The following is an 8,747-nucleotide window of genomic DNA, read 5'->3' as shown; positions in this document are numbered from 1 at the left end:
GATCTAGCACCCATACAGGAGAAAAGTTTCATGATTTAATACATACTCTCGTGTAATGCCCTAACATTGTCTATCCTTTTCAGTTTTATTTTTATTGATGTCGTCCTGCACGACTCTCTGTGTGATTTCATGAGGCGTCTCTCAACCATGGCCTAGGGTCGGCCACCCGCTGCCTAGTTCCTGTTGTCACCACCCTCTGATGAGCTCAATTTCAGACAGCCCACTCTGGGCCACCACTGAGCTCTCTGGCCCCGTCCTGTTAGCAGGACCACAGCCACCTTCACCCATGCTAGGAGCCACACAACTTACTGTCCTCACCACCTGCCTACCTCGTGGCTGTCCTCCTCCCTCTGCTCACCTCCCTTTAGCACCTTTCTCACATCACAGGCTTGCCTGGCAAATCCCGGTCCTGGGTAAATGTGACTCTCTCTGCTCCAGCTGGAGAAATGCTTTCCCTTGGGGAGACTAGTTTCTAGGGCAGAACAGTCCCCATGGCCACCGTACGCCTGCTGTGCCTGTTGTGGCCATTCAGCTTCCCACCTTCCGGAAGGTGGTCCTACACCTCCCCCTGCCGCTGTACTGGCTCTGTGCCCTACTTCCAGAAGACATCAACGGCCGGAGAGCATTCCTCTAGGTTCCACACGAACCCTTCCACCGGCCCACCCCCACCGCCACGCACACATTGCTCTGTCCTCTACGACCTGCATGTCCGTTGTGCACGGGGTCCACCTCCCTGCATGCTGGCTGGTCGGCTTCAGTCACAGTGTCCTCTTTCTGCTGCGTCCTCCGTCCCCGCTTCATTGGGCTGTCCTGTCAGGATAGGAGACACAGCATCCTCTCCATATCCACCTTCTCCATCACCGCGCTTCTCTCCAATTCCTTAACAGCAAGATTGCTCAGGAGCAGCTGAGCTCCTCTCACTCTCGGGCTCCCTCCACAACCACTCCACCTGTTCATTGCCAGAGCTCACCTGTGGGTTCAGCCACATCTCATTGGTGGCCAAGCAGCACTTCACCAGCACCTGATGCCTCCCAGGATGTGCCTCAGCACAGACCCGCAGACCCCAAATCCCAGGCTTCCAAGTCCATCTGCCCACTCTGAACCACCCTTGGAGCTCTAGGGGACACCTCAAAGCCAGTGCACCCCAAATCAAGCCACAGCTCTCACCACCTCAGTACACAGCCAAACTTCCAGCCCAGCCAAAACCTCTGAGCCCCTCCCCACGGCTCTCCCCATCATGAGTGGCCCCTCAGCAGGCCCCTCCCCACAGTGGCCCCTCAGAAGGTCCCTCTCCTGCCACCAGTGCCCAGCACCTGGGCCACTCTCATCTCTCATGTTGATGACAGCCATAGGTGAACAGCAAGCTTTGCCTCCTTTACTCTTCACACATTGACTCTTTGAGAACAAAAGCCAGATCTGTCTCCCCTCAAAAGCCTCCAGGAGCTTTCCATTGCACTCAGACTAAAAAAACAACAGAGTCCTTCCAATGCCCCCCAAGACTTGGCACCTCCCTGGTCTTCCTGATTTCCTACTTCTATCCCTGCATTTGGCCAACTACGACATTTGGAGGGACCAGTCCGCACAGGACCATCCCCACTTCCGACACCAACGGCACGTTTGGGAGTCCCCAAGCTGACCCTTAGTTAAGGTTGACAGTTTCCTGGAGGGACTCCCAGAGAGCTGTTTACTCACGGTTACAGTTTACAGCAGAGGAAGGATGCAGATTAAAACCAGTCGCAGGAAAAGCACCGGGGGTGAGTCTAGGGGAGTGCCATACCTGCGCTGTTGGCCGCCTTCTGTCCTTGGAGACACACACAAGCCTCCTCTCCAGCACCCATGAGTGACGGCCCGCAAGGTGCTGCCGGCAGGGCAGTTCCTCAGAGCCTGGTGCTCGGAGCTTTTATTGGAGTTCCATGGCACGGAGTGATTAATCGAGTGTCCTCCTCGTGATCTCAGTCTGCAGCCCCCTCATCACAATGCTGGTCTTTCTCGTGTGCTAAGCTCCAGCCTGAATACCATCTGTGCCGTGTCCCTACTTCAAATCACATTGGTAGGCTATTGGAAGGCCCCAGGCAAAAAAGGCACTCCTGTTAGAGCTTGGTAACTGCCTCCCGAAAGCAGAAGGCAAATGTCATTCTTTAGGGGTGAGGTTAAATTGTTTCCTACAACCTCCCCTTGCTTACTACTCTTCAGACACACTGCCTCCTTGCTGCCCCTTCTTGGGGACTTTGGGCTTGTTGTCCCTTCCGCTGGAAGGCCCCTCTTTCTTCAGGATCCTGCTCGAATGTGTCCTCACCAGAGAAGCTATCTCACCCGGGCTGTGCGGACCAGGGGCTCTTGCCCACCACTCCCTCATCACCCAGCTTTGGTGTTCCTCCTTAACACCCCTCCCTACCACCACAACGGGTCTGTGTTGTCTTCTGTTTGGTTTATTGTCCATCTCCTCTCCCCAGGTCGTGAGCCACCTGAAGGCAGGGGCTTGGTTTGTCCTCAGCTGTATCTGCAGTGCTTGGAAGATCATTTGCTGAACGAGCCACTCCTGCAGGATGCCTGAAGGGTACATGAGCTCTAAGACGCCCAGCTCTTTCCTCTAGGAGGCCCAGTGCCCCGGAAGCAGCACTGAGGAGAAGGCATGGCAGAGTCCATGAGCACCTGGTGCACCATGGCACGGTGCCTGGGTGCTCAGCGGTGTGGTACAGCCGCTTCCTGCAAGCCTGCCTGGGGATTACGGACTCAAGCCCAACATGGGTGAATGGATCAGGCTACACACGTCCAAGGCCCACGACATTACAGTTGTCTCATGCCCGTGGGAGGCTCTCCAGTCCCGTGTGTGGACACGATGGTGCGTTCGCGGTCATGTGCTGGAGCTGGGCCCACACAGGCTCTCGCACACAGGGATGGCTGAGGGCTGGGGCATTGCCCGCCTCCCCCAGAGGATCCGATCCGGCCGGTTGTTACATGCGCAGTTGTGTCCCTCCAAATGTGACTGTATCTGGAGATAGCCTTCAAATAGGTGCTTAAGTCAAAATGAGGTCGTTAGGATGGGCCCTGATCCAGTCTGACTAGTGTCGTTATAAGAGGAAATTAGGACACAGACACACAGGGATGACCATGTGAGGACACAGGGAGAATGGGACTGTCCATCGACACACCAAGGAGATTGGCCTCAGAAGAAACCAAACCTGCCGACACCTTGATCTTGGACTTCCAGCCTCCAGAACTGTGAGAAAGTAATCTCTGTTGTTTAAGCCGCTTGGCCTGTGTTACTTTGACAGTCCTAGGTGAGCAAATACACTGGGTTTGGGGGGTAGAAAGACACCAAAAGCAGGGTGCCTGGCTGGCTTACTCAGTAAAGTATGCGAGTGTTGTTCGCAGAGTCATGAGTTCAAGCTCCACATTGGGCATAAAGCTCAATTAAAAAAAAAAAAAGGGGCACTTAAAGCAATTCTCCTAAAGGGTCTTCTAACCAAATCCTTCCTAAACCCCTTGGGTTGGCCAGGCCGGGCAGCTTGCTTAGGGGTGACTTCAAAGCAGGCTGGCAGGTTGCCTCACCTCCCAGCCCCAGGGCCCTCCTCAGCCAAGTGAGGGAATCAAGTCTCTCTGTAGCTCTTTGGGGTTAAACTTCTCTGATTTGCTGATAAGTTTCCTTTACGAGATTCAAGCCCATTAGGAAGAGTGCAGTTGCTGTCGGCATAGCAACCACAAGCCATCTTCAGTTCTTCCCAAATTAACAAATTCCCAGCTTCAGGGCTGAGGAGAGAAAGATGTAAAAGCAGAGATGAAATTAAGTTACTGATGGAAGACGTTGCCATGGCATCACGCTGTCCTTGGATTCTGCCAGCTGCCACTGTGATTTCTCCATTCTTCGTGCAGATGAAGGAGTCGAAGAGAAGATAAAGAGCAGCCTCCCACAGGGAGGGAGAAAAATAAAGTATATGTTATGATTAGAAATAGTAACTAATGATGGGAATTTATATTTTAAGAGTAAGTATACATCCAACATACAGGGTTTCTCAAAATGTAAACAAATCACCTAGAATTTGTTCAAATGTGTTTGCTGAAATGCAGTATGGCTGAGATGGGTCCTGAGACGCTGCAGTCTAATTTTTAATCATGGTTATATATATATAATATATAACATAAAATTTACCCTCTTAAACCAGAGATTCTGCATTTCTAACAGGTGATGGCGAAGCGGTGGGTCTGTGACTCGCGTTTTGCACGTTAGCCTTTTTAGAGCCTTTTTTTGTACCAGAGCCTGAAATAGGTGGCAGGTGTGCCGAAATGAGCAAGACACACAGTGTGCTTTTCCAGGAACTTCCTGGCAAGTGGACAAGAGTAGGGGCGATGTCGTTTCAGAGGAGCGGACAGAAAACTGTCTGAGTCACAAGTGGGGTTGGGATGTGCATGTTGGAAGATCGAAGCATGGGGGTGGGGGGTAGTGACATGAAGACTGTAATTGCTGTACCGACTTGCAAGTTTGCTAGACCATTCCCTAAAGAAGGGCATGGAGGCTGTTTATCCTCTTTTTGGGGATTTCAAATAGTGCTGGTACAAACACCTTTGTCCACGTGGCTGTTCTCTCTTGGATTATTGTCTAGGGAACAACCCCCCCCCCAATCCCAGTAATGGAATTACTGAGTCAAAACACATCTGACCGGCTCATCACATTTGCCAGATTTCAGTGTATTCATTCATGGCACTGTTAGCAATGCCAAAGGACACGTTTCCCTACAACTCCACATTTGGCTTTTATAATTTTGCTTTTGCTAAAAGCAGATAAGCAAACAAACAAAAAACCCCAGAAAGCCTATAGGGTAAGGTATGCACGAACTAGCACTTCATCTTTTTTTTTTTTTAGGATTTTTATTTGGGGCATCTGGGTGGCTCAGTTGGTTAATCGTCTGCCTTCCGCTCAAGTCATGGTCCCGGGGTCCTGGGATCGAGCCCCATGTTGGGCTCCCTGCTCAGCAGGGAATCTGCTTCTTCCTCTCCCCTTGACCTTTCCCCCTGCTTGTGCTCGCTCTTTCTCTCTTTCAGTAAATAAAATCTTTAAAAAAAAAAAGATTTTTATTTGAGAGAGAGAAAGAGTGAGCAGGAGTGGGGGGTGGTGAGGGGCAGAGGGAGAGGGAGAAGCAGACTCCCCACTGAGCAGGGAGCCAGCCCAAGTGGGGCTCAATCCCGGGACCCTGGGACTATGACCCAAGCCAAAGGCAGACGTCCAGCTGACTGAGCCACCCAGGTGCCCCGCACTTCATCTTTAATTTGCATTTTTCTAGTTTTTAGTGGCACTGGATGCTTTTCTTCATGTAAGCAGATAATATTCTTTGATTGAGTAACAGTTGGGAATGAGGCAGGATTTTTTGTTTTGTTTTGTTTTTTTCTTAAAGATTTTATTTATTTATTTATTTATTTATTTATTTATTTATTTATTTAACAGAGAGAAAGAGAGGCAGAGAGGGAACACAAGTGGGAGAGGGAGAAGCAGGCTTCCCACTGAGCAGGGAGCCTGACATGGGGCTCGATCCTGGGACCCTGGGATCATGACCTAAGCCCAAGGCAGACGATTAACGACTGAGCCACCCAGGCGCCCTGAGGCAGGGTTTTTGTAGTTTTATGATTTTTTTATATTTTGGAAATTTTATTTTATTATTGGTCATCCTTGTCAGTGTGCCGCAGCTCCTGTGGTTACCCCCACTGTTGTCCACGTTGGCCTATATTAAAATCAGATGCAGAGCTCTTTCTTAATAGTTTTCTCCAAGCACAGCTGCCGAGGAAGCACCCTTCTAGATGCCCTTGTGAGAAAGGCATTGGGGGAGCAAGCAAGAAGATAGGAAAGGCCTTCACGTTTAGCTTCGACATGTAGAGAACTCGGAAGCATCACCCCCTGCCCTCAGAAACAAGAAAAAAGTTGAAAAAAGTGAAAATCAAGGAACTTTTCTTAGATGCATCAGAGAATTGAGGTCACGGGACAACACCCCCTCCCCCAAACTGTAGAGTCAGGCAAGGACAGAGTTTCCCAACTTACCAGGAGCAGGAGCCAGTGGAGCCAGGAACTGGTGGGAACACCTGCGTGGCCCTTAATGGTGATGTTCATGACATGCTGGAGGCTGAGCGAGGACTTGCTTGAGAAATACAAACTCACCCTCAGTGAACCAGTCTAAGAGAGGGGCACACTTTTCCGTGTTTTACTGCCAAGGAGCCCCAGCAGGTCCTCACAGTGAAGATTGGAACAAAATTCCTTTGTATTTGACAGAAGGGAGAGGGGACATGTATGTAACCATTTGAAATACACCCAGGTGGTTCACTCTCCATAAAAATACATACATACATACATACACACATACATACGTACATACATACATACGTACATACATGCATACATACATACGTACATACATACATACATACATACATACATACATACATACAAGGCCAGGCAGCAAAAGAGACAACTTCCCCAGAGTCTCATCCAACATGGGGACTCCAGCCCCCCTGTAGGCTTTGTCTTACCTAAGGGGGCAAAAAAACCCCAAGAAGCAGCACTTGTGAGAATCACGGGCCAGGCCACAGGCCCACGAGAAGACAGACCTAATCATCTGATCCCGGGACACTTCCCCTCCCTCCCTGCCTTCCCGCCCAACAGCAGGGCTCCTGTTTCTTAGAGAACCGCAGCCGCAAGAGCCGCAAGGCTGGGTCTTCACGGATCTGTGTGGCATCCCTGAGCAGCGGGCATGCTAATCCTCTCTGTGTCATTCCAATCTTTTTTAAAGATTTTATTTCTTTATTTTGAGAGACAGAGAGAAACAGAGAGAGTGTGAATGGGGAGGGGCAGAAGCAGAGGGAGAGAATCTTGAGCAGACTCCCCACTGAGCACAGAGCCCCATGCGGGGCTCGACCCCACACCCATGAGATCATGACTCGAGCTGAAATCAAGAGCTGGACGCTTAACCAACAGCCACCCAGGTGCCCCCGTGTCGTTCCAATCTTAACACGTGTGTTCCCAAAGTGAGCGTCCCTGCAAGGCTGAGTCCACTGAAGAAGGAGTCTCTAGGGACACCCAAGGACAACAGGGGAAACATAAGCAAGGACACGGGAGGAAACCTCAGCCTCTGAGCCTAACTCCTAGCCAGAAAAACATACAAACCTCTCATTAAAATGTTGTCTACCTCAGTTCTATTACCCAACATCTGTCTGACATTCAACAAAAAATCACAAGCGTGCTAAAGAAAAGTCTGAAGCGTCAAGGCAAGCCTCAGAACCAGGCTCAGCTACAGCAGAGATGTTGGCATCACTGGGCAGGGAATTTTAAGGTTTTATTTTTTAAGTAATCTCTACACCCAACATGGGACCTGAACTCACAACCCTGAGATTAAGAATTGTCTGCTCCTCCGACTGAGCTAGCCAATTGCCCCCTTGTATGGGGAATTTAACACAGCTATGGTAACATGCTAAGGGCTCAAATGGAAAAACTGGGCAACATGCAAGAATAGATGGGTAATGTAAACAGAGAGATGGAAACTCTAAGAAAGCATCAAAAAGAAATGCTAGAAATTAAAAAAAAATTAACAGAAATGGAGAATGGCTTTGGTGGGTGCATAGGTGGGCTGGGCACAGCCGAGAAAAATATCTGTGAACTTGAAGATATGACACTAGCAACTTTCCAAAGTAAAATGTAAAGAGAAAAAAGAAAAGTAACAGAATGTCCTAGAACTGCAGGACAGTTATAAAAGATGCCACATATACACAATGGGAATTCTGGAAGAAGATAGGAGTGGAAGAGACATTTAAAGTCCTAATGGCTGGGACTCGCTGCTGGGGTCAGTGATGGTGGATGTGTGGCTCAGAGGCCCAGGCACCCACAGCAGCAGCTCTGGGCCCAGTGAGCACTCTGTCACTCTTGGGGACAGAGCCTGGATAACGAGCACCCCTTCACAGGCTGTGGTGTGGGGGTAGGCATCAGCCTCGGGGTGCCGCATCAATGCATCCAGATGCCAGGCACTCTGGGCTTTGTGGCTGAACCGGTGTAAGCCCTGGATATATCCCCAAGCTCTGGTGGCATGGCTGGTGTGCTCACGAGTCATCTTTTTTTAAAAAAATAATAATATTTTTTTATTATATTATGTTAGTCACCATAGAGTACATCCCCAGTTTTTGATGTAAACTTCCATGATTCATTACTTGCATATAACACCCAGTGCACCATGCAATACGTGGCCTCCTTAATACCCATCACTGGTCTATCCCATTCCCCCACCCCCCTCCCCTCTGAAGCCCTCAGTTTGTTTCTCAGAGTCCATAGTCTCTCATGCTTCATTCCCCTTTCTGATTACCCCTCCTTTCTTCTTCCCTTTCTTCTCCTACCAAACTTCCTACTTCTTATGTTCCATAAATGAGTGAAACCATATGATAATTGTCTTTCTCTGCTTGACTTATTTCGCTTAGCATTATCTCCTCAGTCCCGTCCATGTTGCAGCAAATGTTGAGAAATCGTTCTTTTTGATGGCTGAGTAATATTCCATTGTATATATGGACCACATCTTCTTAATCCAGTCATCTGTTGAAGGGCATCTCGGCTCCTTCCACGATTTAGCTATTGTGGACATTGCTGCTATGAACTTTGGGGTGCATATGGCCTTTCTCGTCACTACGTCTGTATATTTGGGGTAAATACCCAGTAGTGCAATGGCTGGGTCATAGGGTAGCTCAATTTTTAACTTTTTAAGGGACCTCCACACTGTTTTCCA

General features: G+C 49.4%; 1 pseudogene; it reads right to left on the bottom strand.

Moving 5' to 3' along the window:
* Nucleotides 1-6,684: 6,684 nt before the first annotated feature.
* LOC121100068 lies at nucleotides 6,685-6,783 on the bottom strand (annotated as a pseudogene).
* Between the last annotated feature and the right edge of the window lie 1,964 nt (nucleotides 6,784-8,747).

This window comes from Ursus maritimus, unplaced genomic scaffold (genome assembly GCF_017311325.1).
Source record: "Ursus maritimus isolate PB19 unplaced genomic scaffold, ASM1731132v1 scaffold_33, whole genome shotgun sequence".
Taxonomy (NCBI): Eukaryota; Metazoa; Chordata; class Mammalia; order Carnivora; family Ursidae; genus Ursus; species Ursus maritimus.
The sequence above is the reverse complement of the archived record's forward strand: the minus strand, read 5'-3'. Positions and strand labels throughout refer to the sequence as shown.